A 17,752-nucleotide genomic window follows, 5' to 3' on the forward strand; every position below is an offset into this window, starting at 1 on the left:
TCTGGAATAATTACAGTGGTGTCTTGACTATGGGGAGTTGCTGGTTTGTCTTCCTGTAAGGGAGGCTGAAGTCAAGAAAGAACTGTGTTGCCATCTGATGTCACTCTCCAAAATGCAACTAATTTCCATGTGTTGACTTTTTATTGTTAAATTGCCAAATTTATTTATTACTTCTAATAACTTTTTGCGGAATTTTCATACCTTTCTACATATATCACCAGCAAACATTATTTCATTTCTTCCTTTCTTATGTGGATGCCATCTTTTTTTTCTCCTGCCTAAGTGCTCTGGAAAGAACTTCTAGTACTATATTAACTAGAATTAGTGAAAGCAGTCACTCTTGCCTTGTGCCTAATCTTAGAAAACAAGCTTTCAGTATTTCATCATTGAGTATGATGTTCACTGTTTTTGTTCACTGTTTTTGTTTGATGTTCACTGTTTTTCTCTGTCTCCCCATGTAAGCAAAGCAAATATATCCCATATATTTGTCAAATGCTTTTTATGCATCAAGATGACATGTGTTTTTTGCCCCTTTGTTTTGTATTATGTGGCATATTACATTTGATGGATTCTCATATGGTGAGCCATCCATGAATTCCAGAAATAAATCCCACTTGCTCAAGATATGTAATCCTTTTAATATGCTGAATTAAGTTTGGTAGAATTTTGTTGAGGATTTTACATCAATCTTCAATGGTTTGTAGTATTCTTTCCTTCTGGTGTCTGTGTCTATCTTTGGTATCAGGAAAATGTCCTCAAAAAATGAATAAGTATTGAAAAGTTCTTTTCTCTCCAATTTTTTTTTTGAAAAGTTTAAGAAGGCTGGTGTTATTCTTCAAATGTTAGAACTCGTCACTGAATCCATTTTGATTTTATTTGTATTATTATTTACTGTTTTGATCTCCTTTTCTACTTATAGGTCTATTCAGATTTTCTATTCCTTATTGATTTAATTGTAGAATTTTTTTTGTTATTAGATATCTGGTTATTTCATCTTTATTACCCAATTTGTTGGTGTGCAGTTCATCTTAGTACTTTCTTATAATCCTTTTTATTTCTGTAGAATCAGTAGTAATGCCCCCAATTTCATTTCTAACTTTAGTAATTTGAGTCCTCTGTTTCCTTAGTCTACCTAGTTAAAGGTTTGACAAGTATTTTGATTTTTTTCAAAGAAGCAACTTTTGGTTTCATTAATTTTCTCTATTTAAATTTTTCTATTTCATTTACCTCTGCTTTAATCTGTATTGTTTTTTTTCTACCGCATGCTTCCAGTTTAGATTGTTCTTTTTCGTTACTTATATTTTAAAGCTAGGCTGCTGATTTGAGATGTTTCTCATTTTTTAATGTAAGCATTTACAGCTATGAAATTTCCCATTAGTGCTGCTTTTGCTGCATCCCGTAGATCTTGGTATGCTATGTTTTTATTTTCATTCAGCCCTAAATATTTTATAATCCCCCTTGTTATTTCTTCTTTGATCCACTAATTGTTTAAGAATATATATATTTTTTCTATTTCTACATACTTATAATTTTTGTTCGTGTTCTGTTATTGATGTCTAACTTTATCACATAATGATCAGAGAAGATCCTTTATATGATAGCATCCTTTACATTTTATGGAGAATTATTTTGTGGACCTAACATGAGCTCTAACCTGGGAAAGGTATCAATACATACTTCAGAAGACTTGTTGTTGGGTAAAGTGTTCTCTCTATGTCTGATGGATCGAATTGGTTTGTTGTGTTGTCCAAGTCCCCTATTTGCTTCCTTATCTTCTGATTAACTGTTCTATCCATATTGAGAGTGGGATATTGAAGTCTCCAACTAATTCTGTAGAACTATTTCTGTCTTCAATTTTGTAGATTTTTGCTTCATACATTTTGGTGCCTTGTTATTAGGTGTGTAAATGCTTTAATTGTTATAGCTTCTTCCTATATTGAAATTTTTACTAATTGATGATGGCCTTCTTTGTCTTTTATAAAGTTTTTTTTTCAATTTATAGACTCTTTGCCTGATAAAAATGTACCCCCTTTGCTCTGTTCTGGTTATTATATTCATGGAAAATCTTTTTCTAGCCTTTCACTTTCAACCTATTTGCGTTTTTGGATCTAAAGTGAGTCTCTTGTAGATCACATATGGTTAGAAATGTTTTTTTTATATTCTATATATAAGTGATATCATACAGTATTTGTTTTTCTCTGTCTGGCTTATTTCATTTAGCATAATACTTTTAAAGTCCATCCATGTTGTTCCAAATGGCAGGATTTCCTTGTCCCTCCCCCACAATGACTGTTATATTGCATAACACACACACACACACACACACACACACACACACACACACACAAACTTCCTTATCCATTCGTCCACTGATGGACACTTAGATTGTTTTCACATTTTACTTTTTATACATAATGCTACTGTGGACATGGGGGTTCAGATACCTTTTCATGTTAGTGTTTTGTTTCCTTTGGATACATTCCCAGGAGTGGAATTGCTGGCGCACAGGGTTAATTCTATTGTTAATTTTTTGAGGATCCTCCAGGTTTTCCAAAGCACCTACACCCGTCTGCTCTCCCAGCAACCATGCACATGAGTTCCTTTTTCTCCATATCCTTGCCAGCTTTCGTTATCTCTTGTCTTTTAGAAGACGGCCATACTAGGGCACCTGGGTGGCTCAGTCACTTAAGCATCTGACTTCAGTTCAGGTCATGATCTCGTTGTTTGTGGGTTCGAGCCCCATGCTGGGCTCTGTGCTGACAGCTCAGAACCTGGAGCCTGCTTCAGATCGTATGTCTCCCTCTCTCTCTGCCCCTACCCTGATTGTACTCTGTCTTTCTCTGTTTCTCTCTCTCTCTACCTATCAAAAATAGAAGATGGCCATGCTAACAGGTGTGAGGTGATATCTTACTACAGTTTTAATTTTCATTTCAAAGGTGCCATACAAAGAGAAGGAAATTTAGATGGGGAAACATTATTGTTTAGGTCTAATTGACTCAGGATGTGTTCTCTGGATTTCTAGGAGAAACAACCTATATCACCCATCTGTTCCCCCCTGCTTTAATCATAATCCAGCAACAAGTCACAAGCCAATCAGATGGATAACATAAGCTGGCGGGACGGTGGCAAGCCACACTTCTTCTTCGTATTAATTTAGCAGAAGGCAGCTTTAAGGATTTGCTCAAGTATTAGGCTGCATGAGAAGTCTATTAATCTGTCATCTCTTTACATCTCTGAGAATCTCAAGGCTTTTTAAAATTAAAATCATATGACTTTGTAAACGGTACAGGTTCCTTCAGTTGTGTGAACGGCTGAGAATCACTGACGAATGAGCAAATCACTCCTTGCAAAACTTGCAAGCTGCTTTATACCAGCTCCAACCTAACCCCACGGTTTCATGGTTTCATGCTTACACTTACGCACAGGACATGGCACAACCCACCCCCCCCGCCCAGGTGTACCCCATATTCAGGTGTGGTTTTTTTTCCTCCTAGAAATAATTCTTTCCACCTCGCTCACTGTAAAAATTGATATGCACATGGTTTTTGGTTTAAACAGTCTTTTAATCTCCACTAAGCATTTTTTGTTAGTTTTGTTTTTCTCTGTCTCCCCATGTAAGCAAAGCAATTTTATTCCTTGTGAGAAAGCAATGATTATTTTATCTAAGACTTAAATAAATCACTCAGCAGTAGGCCGACTGCTTCTGCAGAGTGAAAGTGGAATCTGCAATAGTTTTACTAAAACACATTTATCCAAGATCCAGCTTCGTCTAAGACAAACAGACACAACTAAGTATGTGAATGTAATACAAAGGAGCGAGCAGAGAAGTTTTTTGTTATAAATGCCACAACAATGATGTCCAAGTATAGAGTGATTAATTGTTATACAGTATTGTAACATTTATGTCACTAGTCACATTGTTACCTAGGATACGTTCCCTTAAGGTCACAGTTTCTATTATATGAAGAAATGAGAATGATGATGTTTGGCGTTCAGTCATCTGTATTCATGTGGCTCATTCCTGTCCTTAGTGGTCTCCTATGCAGGGACGGCATGGTGGGGGGATGGGAGAAACACAGATTTGTAACCTGCTGGCTCAAGACACTGTTATGGGGGAGGGAGGGACGTAACCACTAACGCTGAGCAACTCTCCTTCTGGAAGTACTTCCAAAGACATCATCACCAAAACCCTTTCCTCTCCTCCCTTCTGTTTATCTTGAGGTCAAGAATCTGTATACATGTAGCACATATCAGCCAGAAATTCTTTGGGTGATAAATGTCATGCTGAGTCCTTATGTAAACTCCACACACCAACTACTAAACTACACAAGGAAATCATCTGTGCTGCCCAGAGCTTGCAGGTGGGTTTGCTTTTTGTTTCCTGGTGTAGGATGATGACCCAGGGACCCCAGGCTGGGCTTCTCCAGGTGCTCCCCTCCCCCCTTTATGCGCCCTTGCGCTCACAGCACAGCCACGCGCCTTGGGAATCGAGGGCACCTCTGTTATCTCCTTGTGACAAAACTTCAGTTCCTACAACTGAAGGCTCTCCCCCCTTAATCATTTCCAACTTCGCCACTTAGTTGCAGACACCACAGAGTCTCCCGTACCCCTGATTCTCCTTCTCCGTGGCTCCTTGGCAGTCAAATGGCTCCTTCCCTAGACCTCTCCTGTAATCTCCACACCAGGACCAGGCCTCATACTTTCTTCTCAGCTAAGATGGTCCACAAGAGGACCCAGCTTGCAGGTTTTGTAACAGAGCCTGGCTGCCACTTGTCCCTGGTTGCACGCTAGGGAATTTCTTCTTACTGGTGTTCATACCTACTAAGTGCAACAGTGTGGGGAAGCTTTTCTGGAGGGCTCGAAGGCATTTACAATTTGAAGATCCCCTGGAAAGTGTGGGGCAGGCTGGGTTGGTTCTTATGTCTGTCGTATTTACGTATAGTCTACTCACATGGTCTTATGAAGTTATAAATGAAAGTGTGTGGAGGAGCATTGACAATTCTTCTTTATTAAAGTAGATAAAAACCTCTGATTCTTGGACTAAGGCAGGGAAAACCCCAGGTTTATTTACTTGAAGCCTTTCATTTTCCTCTGAATATTCTGATTACAAATACTTGTCAGAGGTAGATGGAGTTAAGGTGGCCTCAGTGGAGAATGTGGGAGGATGAATTCATTGCCAGGCACTCGGTGAAGGCAGCATGGGGATACGGCCACCAGGACAGTCCCCAGAGCAGTGACAATTGAAGGCTTCCCGAGGAATCATGAGAGGGAATCAGACACAATGTGTGGGCTCACATGAGGATCCCAGAAAGAACTGTTAGTGATATCGTACGAGAGTGTAATTTAATACAGAATTAAATAAAAAATATAAACAGTAATGAACATCAACAGTGACCAACTTAGATGTGTATGTATGTGTGTGAGTTTGAGGAAACCATAAATGTATAAGTAAAAAGCATACTTAAAACAACAAAATAAATTATACCTGATTACATCCAATGCTTTCTGTAGTCCGAGACTATCTAACGTTTAAGTACAAAAGACAGGCTCTGATCAATCCATATAATTTCAGACTTTAGATGTTTTTCAGCTTCTTTTCTTTTTTCTTTTTTCATTATTTATTTTATGGATAAACTGAAGTGTAGTTGATTTGCGGTAGTAAAATATAGAGTTGGGGTACGTTCTAGAGTAGAGCAAGGTTGTATAGAACAATAGGAACGCAGTATTAATCATCACATGTATCAAGAACCAAAACGGGACCTCCTATTTTGATCCAGAAACAAGATTCAGATGATTTTGCAAATTAAAGATTTCTAAGGGCAGAGAAGACGTTCTGTCTGCACATATGTACTCATAGGTCCATAGTCTGTCCGGTATTCAGTAAAGACCATTAAATAAGTTGAGTCAGTAAATGAGGAAAGGAGACACTCATGCTGTGCGTCAGGGAGGTTTTCCCTCTTCTTATCATTCTCCTTGTCACCTGTCCCTGTTCCTTCTCAGCCCCCAGAGACAAACCTCTCCTCCTGCAACCGCCTCATCCCGCATCCCCCCACAGACCCATCTCTGCCTTGCCAGGGAGTCGGAACCTACGAGCGCACTCGCAGCGAGGGCAGCATAGCCTCAAGAGCCTTGGAAACGAGAGGCTGGAAGGCCCAGACACATGGCCATGGATCTTGACCCGAAGGCAGGGGTGCACATTCAGAAGGCCAGTCAGGAAGGGGACAGATGCAACATCACCGGGAGGAGAATTTGCTGCCTGTGAGCAGGACAACAGATAGCGCTGGGCTGGATGAGCCCACGACCCCACGTAAGCGGAGGGATGGCTCGTGGGAAGGCCACAACCATGATCTGTGGTAGTTTGCAGAGAAGGAATTCCTTTCACAGGGGACTGCCTTGGGAGGAGAGGGATGTATTTCTTCCTGTGCAGATAAAATGCATGCACAGAGGGCAGAAACCAACAGGAAATCTTTTCCTGTGGATGCCTGTCTCCATACAGCTGAAGAGGGACCTTGCTCTAGGTACCAGTGGCGCCTTCTTTCCAATTCTTCCACCCAAGTTCAGCTTCTTCATCAATTTTCCTGTCACTCCTGCACCTGTAGTGTTTGTTTTAGGGCAGGAGAGGGTCATTGCAGACTGGAAAACCCAGAACTGGTCAGCTAAGTGCCTACTGTCAGTACAGAGAGCTGTTGGTAGAAATTTTAACTACAAGCCACATCTTCCGAATCTCATTCCAGTTCTCCTTCCAGGAGATCAGTCACCTGGTTTCTTCCCCCTTCTTTTGAGGATACAGTGTGTGGGGCGGGGAAATGTGTATGTATGTTAATAAGGATCAGTTACCAGAAGGAGAGAATTACAAGGCAAAGTACAGAACAGTTTCTCAGACGTGTCCCGAAGGTTAATAAAACTGCCACGTTTGTTCAAAGGAATGTGAATTCACTCTTTTAAAATTTTTTTTAACATTTATTCGTTTTTGAGAGACAGCAACAGACAGAGCATGAGTAGGAGAGGGACAGAGAGAAGGTGACAGAATGTGAAGCAGGCTCCAGGCTGTGAGCTGTCAGCACAGAGCCCAACATGGGGCTCGAACCCACGAACAGTGAAATCAAGACCTGAGCCGAAGTCGGACGCTTAACCAACTGGGCCATGCAGGCGCCCCATGAATTCACTCTTAACAATGTATTTGCATCTATCAGTCTCCTTGGAGCAGTGCTGCCCAGCAGAATTGCAATGAAAGCCACAATTATAAGCCACACATGGAATTTTAAATATTCTACTACTGACATTTAAAAGGCAGTAATAAGTGAAATAAACTTATACGTATTTTATGTAACTCAATATACCCAAAATACTATTTCCTCCTATATTCTAACAAAAATTATGTTGACATTTTTTTTCACAGAAAGTCTTTGTTTTATAAGTTTATTTATTTATTTTGAGAGCAAGGAAGCAGCGGGGAGGCAGAGAGAGAGGGAGAGAGACAATCTCAAGCAGGCTTCACGTTGTCAATGCAGAGTCCGATGCAGGGCTCGAACTCATAAACCGTAAGATCATGACCTGAGCCGAAACCAAAAGTCAGGCACACTTCACCAACAGAGCCACCCAGGTGCCCCTCACAGAAAATCCTTAAAGCCAATGTTTATTCTACATTTCCAACTTGTCTGCATTCAGACCATTCACATTTCAAATGCCCAATAGCCACACACGCTTAGCAAATACCAAGCGTTGGGCAACACAGCCTTCAAGAATATAATTGCTTAGTGTAACTGGTATTCAGTCACAGAAATCACAGCCATTGTCCATTTACTGGCTGTTACTTTGGTATGAGATTTCAACCATGTCCCAGCAGTGACTGTCAACAATTAAAACTGTCAGCTTCTGGGGCGCCTGGGTGGCTCAGCCAACTGAGCATCCGACTTCGGCCCAGGTCGTGATCTCAGGGTTCATGAGTTCGAGCCCTGTGTCGGGCTCTGGGCTGACAGCTCGGAGCCTGGAGCCTGCTTCCGATCCAGTGTCTCCCTCTCTGTCTGCCCCTCCCCAGCTCACACTTGTTCTCTTTGTCAAATATAAATAAAAACTTAAAAAAATAAAAATAAATAAAACTGTCAGCTTCGGGATTAACACCTCTGCAAGTCTTCAAAAATAGTTTTCCTTTTGTAACGTCAACTCACAGACCCATTTGTCATATGGTTTCATCAGATGCGAGAGGTTTTAGTCAAAACATTACTTAAAATATTCTTTAAAATTAACTTCTATTAAAGTAGGGCCGAAAACAGGCAGGTTATCCTTAAAAGAGTCACACAGCAACCTACATTTTTCTGTAAGTTAACTTGCATGCAGAATGTATTCCCATTTCTGAGGCCGTTAAAATAACTGGATGGTTTTCTGTCTGAAATGCTGAGCGATTTAAAGTGACAATCGGTTGTTCTCAACCAGGCCCGACATCTACAGTGCTTCCAGAAATTCAAATCTTTCCAACTGATTACAGATTCTTTCCCATACTTCAGTATCATTGACTTCTGTGTAAGTGTTCCATTTTACAGGTTGATTAACCAAAAGAAGAATGAACAAAAAGCCAGGCCGTGGTACTACCGGCCTGGGATGACTGACAGAGGATAGGAAAACTCACAACAGTAGCTGAGGTTGTACTTCCCACATGGTGCCCTGGCCTCAGTGCTGCTGCGTACCTTCTCATACTTGGCTGGCCAAGTGAAAACATTGGATGGTAAATCTTAACGGCCAAAGTTAAGAAAAGAATCACTTAGTGAAGAAATAGGGGGGGTTCTATCTTCAGAGAATAAAGTCCTAGTGATGAGAAATGACCATGAAATCAATCAGAAAACCATTTTTTTTTGTTTTGAAAATCACAGAAAATGGAATAATCTCCAGGTCTCCCTGGCTGAAGGAAAAGGAGAAAGGGAGGCGGTGCCTGACTGTAGAAATAGCCACAGAGACTCCCCGTGTCACTACATGATCAAGGTGGCTCCGATGCTGGTGATGCGCCCCGGAAAGTCTGGATGCAAGCCTCCCCCCCGCCACAGGGGACCTCAAACAGCCCTGCCTGCATCTGCTCTCTTTCCGTGGCCCATCTCCATGCTCTGCCTTTTAAAATTACTACATTGCTCCTGTATGAATCTAGGAGTATTCGATTTGCCTGTATTAAACCCAAGTTGTTTTAGGGGATCTGCCAAGGGCTGCCATTCGTTCTTTGCTTAGGATTTCTACGTGGAAACCATAAAGCCTGTACAGCAGAGTAGGCAAATATTTCATACCTTGAGGAAGGTTCCCAGTTGGTTTAGCCCAAGGAGACAGACCCGAGTAGGCAAATGGGTGAAGGTGGTCAAAAAGAAAAACAAAACAAAGAATTGGGTTTAAAATGATCTTCAATAAAGTAAAAGAGTCCCTATTTTTTCTTTAAAGAGAAAAAGCCTTTGAGGAGAGGAGTCAGAATCTCCTACCAGATATTCTGATTCATTTTATCTGATTAGCACTTATATTTATGCCAGGAATTTCTGATACAGATTGAATGCTGGAGGAGAGAAAAAGGAAGGAATCAGGGAGATTTGCAGGGGACCGTTGGTATGGAAAAGCTAACCATGACCTGGAGTTATGGCCGGAGAGTCTGTGGGCTGGCCTCTGTCCTCCCCCTTCTCTTCCCCCATCATGAGCTTACTGTGATACGTAAGCATCTGTTATACAGGGAAACATTTTGAAAGTATATCAAGACCGTGTTTCAGCTTCATGACACAAGGAGTTTAAGTCTATTTTGATATTTTCTGAAAATACTCCTTTTGAAGGAGCCATTTTAAAATACCATCACATTTGCAAAAAGCCACACTCCAATTTAACTGCAAAAGAACACCTTTTCTTTACTGAGCCAACTGCCAAAACATTTGAAAATGTTCTCAATTTAAAAGGCAAGCCTATTTCTCCCCACAGAAGAATCTGGAGCACAGACAAGAAGTTTCCAATAATATTCTTCCAAATGGTGTGGAAGCGCCTTTCTAATGCCAGTGACAGGGCAGGGGTCTGAGTCCCGAGTCCCGACGCGGGGACACCGGGAATCAGCACTTGAAGAAGGGGCTGTTGAGTCATAGACCCGGGTGTAAATTCCATTTTGTCAGGATGGAACTGGTTGGCCTTCCACGGGTTAATTTTTCTAAGTCTCTAGTTTCCATAACCGCAACCTGGGGACCACGATCACCACCGCGGAAGGCTGCTGGGAGGACTACAGAAGAAAGCACAGGTTCCTGGTGATCACCACCTTGCCTGGCACAGAGGACACAGTCCATAAAACAAGTGGATTTAAAACATGTCTGTTCTCCACATGGACAAAGTACATCATCATAGCACATCATTCCCCAGCTTAAAATCCTAAAGTCAGCTCCTTGAAATCTAAACGAGCATCAACATCCTTACCACGAGTGAGGCTCCTTCTCACAGATCTGCCTTCTTAACCTTTTCTGCTTCATTCATCCACGTGGACCTTCTCTCGGGCACATGGTGTGGACCCAACCTGCTCCTGGGAAGAAACAGACAGCACAGGAATAAATGAATCCCTCAGGCTCTTCAAATCAAGTATGTAATGAGTGAGGACACTAAGGTCCAGTAAGTAGTCCTCACCGGCCCAAACGAAGTAACAGACTGAGGCTGTGAACCTCTCTCCAAGGGCCCAGCGGTCGTTGTACACAGAGGTGGGTCTACCACGAGGCCAGTGAGCCTGTGGGCTTCAGGAAGGACCACAGCAACAGAATCATAGACCCTAATGGCTTTTCACAAATCAGATAATTTAACTGAAGCTGGTCAAGACCGCTGTCTCTTTCAACTCTGATTTCCCTTCATTACACTTTCAGCCACAGCCTCACAATTCATTAATAATAATACCATGTAAGGGGCACCTGGGCGGCTCAGGTGGTTGAGCGTGGGACTCTTTCTTGGTCTAACCTCGGGTCATCATCTCACGGTTCCTGGGATCGAGCCGAGCACTGCTCTCTGTGCTGACACTGCAGAGCCTGCTTGGGATTCTCTCTCCTCTCCCCTGCTCACACTCCCTCTCCCTCTCAAAATAAATAAACTTTAAAATAATAATAATAATAATAATACCATAAAAATTTTAGAATGACTGTCAGATTAGAAACTGCCACATAGTTTCTTCCTATATCAGCTGTATACACCATGGGGGCACTGGGTTGTTTCTGTGCAGTAACTCGTCTCACACACACTCAGAGGTGTGATTGCTGGAAGCCGTTCCCACGCAGTGATAAAGTAATCCAAGTAAAAGCAGAAGCGACTGCACACCACACAATACATCCTAACCCCAAACTAAACACACCCTCCGATTTCCCTCATCTAGATTCTAAAGCCCCCAACAGCCATAAGAATACCACCTGACATGGGGTCAAATGAGACAGGAGAAGACAGAGTAGAGACAGTGGTCTGAATGGATTACGGTTAAAATATCTTAATTGTGCGGAATTAAAAAAGAAAACATGTTAACATATTGCTAGGACCCCGTCCAAGTTTCTACAAGGGCTTCTGCCCCTCTTCTCTCTATAATTAGTAATGAAAGCAAATTTCAATCAACCGTGCTAAAACTGAAGAGGAATTCACTTTCCATTTTCTCTAGAGAAAGTGGTATCACAAAACTGTTACACTGGGAAAAAGTCATTGAAGCGTATGCAGCCAAAAGTGTAGGATTAAATGTATTGTAAAGGTGTCCTAGGCAGTTAAATAAGAAAAATATTATTACTATTTCCTGGCTTTGTTTACATTTAGAAGCTTATTACGATTTTAAAAATTTATAACTTGTAATTTATTTTTGTTCCCAGTAAATATTCACTCTCATCCCTAATTCTGTGTGTGTAATGTTGAGCTCTATGAATTTCAGGTCCCACTCTACCTGGATTCATCCTGCTGGCCCAGTACACCACCGTTATTATTCACCTGCAGTTCAAGGTCACTCGATACCCATAGCTGCACTGTCTGCAGATTGTCCTTACCTCCCCCCCCCCCCCCGCCACGTTTTGGCTTATGCTAGAGCAAAAGTATTCTTAGAGGGAGGGTATGTCTATGTGTGCCCCTAAGCTTCTTGTGAACGGGTGAAAATGGAAGGATCGCCTGTTGGCCATCAATCGGAGGTGGGTACCAAAAATACATCCTGCTTCTACATATTGCATCATTCTGAAACTTTGTATTGTCTGCTTCAGAAATTTAGTTCTGTGTATACATTTCTGGGTAACTGGTTTGGCTTCCTCAGAGCCAAGTAGGTAAGCATGAAGGGAAACTTGAATTAAACATGATAACTCTTCTCAAGTTCCGCAGAGTGAGATGGAACATTCTCCTTCCTGCCTTGAGGAAGCTATATATATAGCTTCATATATATATAACCTGTTACACCCCTGCTGCAGGATTTCTGGACTAGTGTTCAGAATTCTTCCTGAAGATGGGTTAAGTCACTAGGAGTTACGGTGGTTAATATTCTGCACATGACGATTTTTTTAAAATCACACTCTATATATAAATGTTTAAGTCACTAGGAGTTATGGTGGTTAATACTCTGCACATGATGATCTCTTTAAAATCATATGCTATATATAAATGTTTAATATTCCAAACAAAATAATATAACCTTTACCTATAATAATTCTGAAGGTAGCAATAACTGTTTTAAGGTTTTCTACTGGAAAATACTGTGTGTTTTTTAATAGGAAAAGCTTCAAAATATGCTGAAAACCTATCTAGAGATATATTTAATAAACTTTTATTATGCAAGTGTCCCTTGAACATCTTCTTCATAATAATACTGTCTTAATTTATGTAGTGAATTCCTTTTCAAGATCGCAGACCTAAGACCGTAATAGAAATATCAGAGCAACGTGTACTTAAAGTCTGAAATCAAACAAGATCCCATTAGCTCCATTATCACCATATTTGACAGAAGAAAGGATGGATGGATCCCATACCTTCCGTCAACTATTTCACAAATTGCTTTGGCCAGTAATGTGACATGTGTCCAAATTCTAAACTGTTATAATTGTGAGTAATTTACCAGGATATGTATGTATTTAACTTTGGCATCCTAATAAAATGTGTTAATATGGTTTGTGCATCATTTGTCCCAGAGATGGGCCTTAATGGTAAACAGAACCCAAGATCCTCAATGGGGAGGGAAGACATGTTCTTTGCTTGAATACAGTGAGGGAAAATACACACACACACACACACACACACACACACACACACACACAGAGGGATTCTAGCTTTGGAGGTAGTGACCCTTCTAGGCTGTGATTTTGTGTGTTGACACAGTGCCCCTAAGTATGTTTAGTAGACTAGCAGAATCTCACATTTGGTGGGTTCTCAACAATCCTTTATAGAATAAATAGATGAAGGAAATAAAAATTTAAGAACTTAAACAGAACACAGCCCACAAAACTCTGTCTATCCCACAAGGACACCTTTTTCTTTCAAACAAGGATCCATTCATCTGTTCCTTTTTGAAAGTAATAAACAGTTATGTATCTTCCTAAATATACTGTTACAGAGCTCATGTATTTCGATTACATTCATCAGAACACCACTGAAGACATTACTAAATCCTTTGGAAAACACCAGCTGTTCTCTGTCAATGAAGTTCCCTTGACCGACCAGCCTAGTAACTAACACGAGAAGATCTCGGAGCGTTCGTCTTTATTGCAACTCAGCTGCTGACCGTTAGCATGCCAGAACCAGATGTGGGGCTGGCACGTACCTTTGGGAAACAGAGCCTAAAGTCTGTGCACCTTGAATGTGACAGTGCCTGTCCTCACAAAATCCCACTTACCCTGAAGACTCGTCCCTGCCTAGATTCACCTTTCCACCGTTTTCCCACTGAGAGCGTACAGATATCCTGTTAGCTTTCCACTGCTAGTGATAATACGGATGTTTGATATAGCATCAGAATTCACCTGCCCCAGAAAGAAGGCACAGCGATCGACACTTGTGATGCGAGAACCCGTGGTGGCAACACTTTGGCTTTGTGTCGTAGAGCAGCATTTGAGGACCCACGTGCCTCCTCCCCACGGTTTCATCACAGAATTCTTTGACTTCCTCAAGTACTTGGTTTTTTGAATAGAATAAATATAAATACATACCATAATTCCATATTTAAGTAGTGAAAATAACTAAAGAGGGGAAAACAAATACAGTGAAGGCCCTCTCTCCCAGCCTCCCTCTCCCTCTAATACACCAACTTCTGCTTCCCTGTACAGGGCACCCACTTCTGTATGTATCTTCTCTTTTACTACAGCAATAGAAAGAGACTATAAATATTATTCAGCACACTGCTTGCTAATAATAAATCCTGGGGTTCTTTCCACATAAAAATATAAACAGCATCTCAATCCATTAGCTCCAAGCTTTAATTAGCTTTTAATTCCCCTAGCTTGAGAGCAATAATGTACTACACTGTACAGCATATTTCATGATTTACTGAATCAAACCCCTACTGACGGACATTGAAGTCTTTTTTCCCCATAGTTTGCTTATATCGGTTCATAGTCTCATATTCAGTATTTTTAAATCTGCTAATTTCTGAAAGCCAATTTTTACAATAATGTTTGGGCCAAAACTCACTTGGTCACAAAACTGAATCTTTCCTGATAAGAGGCACTATTTGTGTCTCTGTGTTCCCAAGAGTCACATGGGCCTCTGTCTGCTGACATTTGTGAAGAACGTATTATTAGCTCTTCCATATTGAGCCATATTATTTGTTAATTGTTATTCTTTAACATTTTCTTACGTTTGCCTCAGTTTTAATTAAACTGTGAAAATGCTTTTGGAATTAAGTCTACAACGTATTTGGTGACAGTTAAAATCAGAAAATAACAAGTGATACATTAATCAGCATGGTTCGTTTTTACTCCGGGACAATGATGAGCAAGAACTAAGGAACCAGAAAAAGGAATTGCTCGGGGTGAAAAGTGACCCTGTGCTGATCATATGGATGCAAGAGTGACGGGTGAATGTATGCCAGCAACTGGTCTGTGGCTCATGAAGCCAGCTAGAAGTGACTGTGATGACATGAACGACGACAGTGAGTGTGGACCATTATGAGGTTTGACTCTCAAGTATGAAGAAGCACGAGTACCTCGGTGAAATTAATCGGAGAATCTATAATGAAAAAGCTTTTTGGCAAATTTCTTACAATAATGCTTAAGAAAAATGCCGTCTTAAACAAACAAACAAACAAAAAACCTACAATGTTACTATTCATGGATGAGTATATTTTTGCCCGAGTAGGACATCTGTCATATGCCCCTTCTATTTTATGATGGGCAAATGTAACTGTATTTGAAAGTATAAGGCTGCTGTAATGACCACAAGTTGAAGAATCCAAGATTTCTCAAAAGCATTTGGTTTGTAGGACACCAATTATACTGTTGCAAATGTTTGGAATTATGTCGATAAACCTACATTAACAAATGCTTGGCACAGCCAACAGGCTAGCAGTGACATTTGGAAAACTCTGCTGGTGTAGAGTTTAAATGATCCTTTTACGTAATGATACATGATATCCACCTCATCAATGAGATACAAGTAATTCAGCCAAGAGTACAGAAAAGTTAAAGTTCCACATGAGTGAAAACATATGATATCTGTCTTTCTCTGACTGACTTATATCATTCAGCATAGTAAAGAAACTTAACAGAAGACCATGGGGGAATGTATGCCAGCATACATTGGGGGAAGGCAAGGGGGAAAAACAGTTACAAACAGAGAGGGAGGGAAGCAAACCTTAAGAGACTCTTAAATACAGAGAACAAACTGAGGGTTGATGCGGGGAGTGGGAGAGAGGGGAAAATGGGTGATGGGCATTGGGGAGGGCACTCGTTGGGATGAGCACTGGGTGTTGTACGTAAGTGATGAATCATGGGAATCTACCCCCAAAACCAAGAGCACACTGTATACACTGTATGTTAGCTAAATTATATTATATTATAAAATATAATTATAAATTATATTTTTAAAAAAGGAAAAGTTAGATAAAAAGCATTTGCTGTGTATTACCTGAATGTTGGGGAAGTTGTGTAAATGTTCAAATTTTTCATTAGAAGATGGAAAGACAATGGTTGACCACTTAACTGCTGTACTTACACAATTTTCACTTACCGGTGAGCAAGTCATTACTGTAGTTTACATAATTAAACAAAACTTCTTAGATGGAAATCCATGATAATGACATGGCAGACATCAGAAGCTTTCCACCAGACCATCCATAATGAGGTTTGATAATGAGGTTTGGTAAGCCCTGGGGGGGGTTTACTCCTGGCCCATCCTCAGACATCTGACTCGGATCTACTTACAAAGGTCATGTTGCTGTGTTCACTTTTCCAAGACACGCTGATGTAGAAAATAAATACTCAGTATGCGTACAAGAGCAGGCAGAATGAAGATCTGTTAGATAATGTTCATGGAAAGATTCAGCACACCTTGTTTAGAGCCTGTATCCATGTTTTCAAAAGGTGAATCCTACCGTCAGTGGCATCAGTATCCCCTGATACCTGGATAAAAATGTAAAGTATAGGGTCCTACCCCCAGATGTACTGAATCATGTAAGCTAAAGTTGGGACCCAGCAATCTGTCTTTCCATAAGTCTTTCGTTGATCCTTATGCAATCTCTCATTTGAGAATATTCAAAAGCTATAAAAAAAAAAAGACTACTTTCAAAAAAACCACCATAAAGGGGACCCTATGGGGCTCAGCGGATTGAGAGTCCGACTTCAGGTCATGATCTCACGGTTCCTGGTTTCAAGACCCATGTGGGGCTTTGCACCGACAGTTCAGAGCCTTCTTCAGATTTTCTGTTTCCCTGTCTGCCCATACTCAGCTTGTACTCTCTCTCTCAAAATTAAATAAACATTAAAAAATTAAACCTGCATTCCATACGCACTTATTCCAAAGGTTTTTGATAAGGTATTGGGCACCTGTTCCAGTAACCGCACTCAACAACCTCGTCACAAATATGGCAGTACGCTTTTGGGAATTCCTAGAAGTGGAATTGCTGGTGCAAAGAGTATGTGCCCTTGTGATTTGAAAAGATAAAGCCCAAATTCCCTACGCAGCAATTATATCTACTTACTTTCTCACTGTAATATGACAACGTAAGTGAGTGCCTACTTTCACATATCTCAGTGACAATCTAATATTAAGCTGCACAGCGTGTTCCTATCTGATAGGTGATAAGTTGCATCTTACTAGTTTAATTTGCATGTTTCTTATCATGACTAGAGCTGATCGCTTTTGCACTCAGCACTCCTGGGTTGGGATCAAACTGTTCATGGACGTTGCCCATCCTTCTGCCGGGTGTGGACCAGAACTACTACAATCATATACTTAAAAGATCACCATTTGTCCTGGTAAATGTACATGTCGATCGTCTCAGCTGCCTTGATTGTGTTGGTATATGAGTTGTTGTTTTGGTTTTTATGTTGTTAAATTGTCCAGGTTTACTTGCGTCTTTCTGTTTCTTCTATGTTACAGCTAGAAAGGCCTGCATAATTCAGAGATTAAATATGCTTCCCCTTTTTTTCTATAGCTTTTACTATTTCATGTTTTCATGTAAATATTTCACCAGTTTTGACTATTTCCTAGTATATACTATGAGGAACAAACCAAACTTCATTATCTTTTCCAGACAGCAAATTGTTTTCACACATCATTTGCTGAAAGGTCTGTCTTCAGCAGATGAGAAATGTCATCTGGAACACATAAGAAA

At 40.6% G+C, this 17,752-nt stretch overlaps 1 long non-coding RNA gene across 2 annotated transcripts in view; it reads right to left on the reverse strand.

Moving 5' to 3' along the window:
• Window positions 1-17,752, reverse strand: part of LOC125910604 (uncharacterized) — a 430,115-nt gene that overhangs the window by 249,548 nt on the left and 162,815 nt on the right. For both annotated transcript variants that reach the window (XR_007454114.1, XR_007454125.1), the window contains exon 3: window positions 10,417-10,519. This is a non-coding gene — a long non-coding RNA (uncharacterized LOC125910604). The remainder of the gene's footprint in view (window positions 1-10,416; window positions 10,520-17,752) is intronic.

The sequence above is a fragment of the Panthera uncia genome, chromosome D1 (assembly GCF_023721935.1).
Source record: "Panthera uncia isolate 11264 chromosome D1, Puncia_PCG_1.0, whole genome shotgun sequence".
NCBI classification, from domain to species: Eukaryota; Metazoa; Chordata; class Mammalia; order Carnivora; family Felidae; genus Panthera; species Panthera uncia.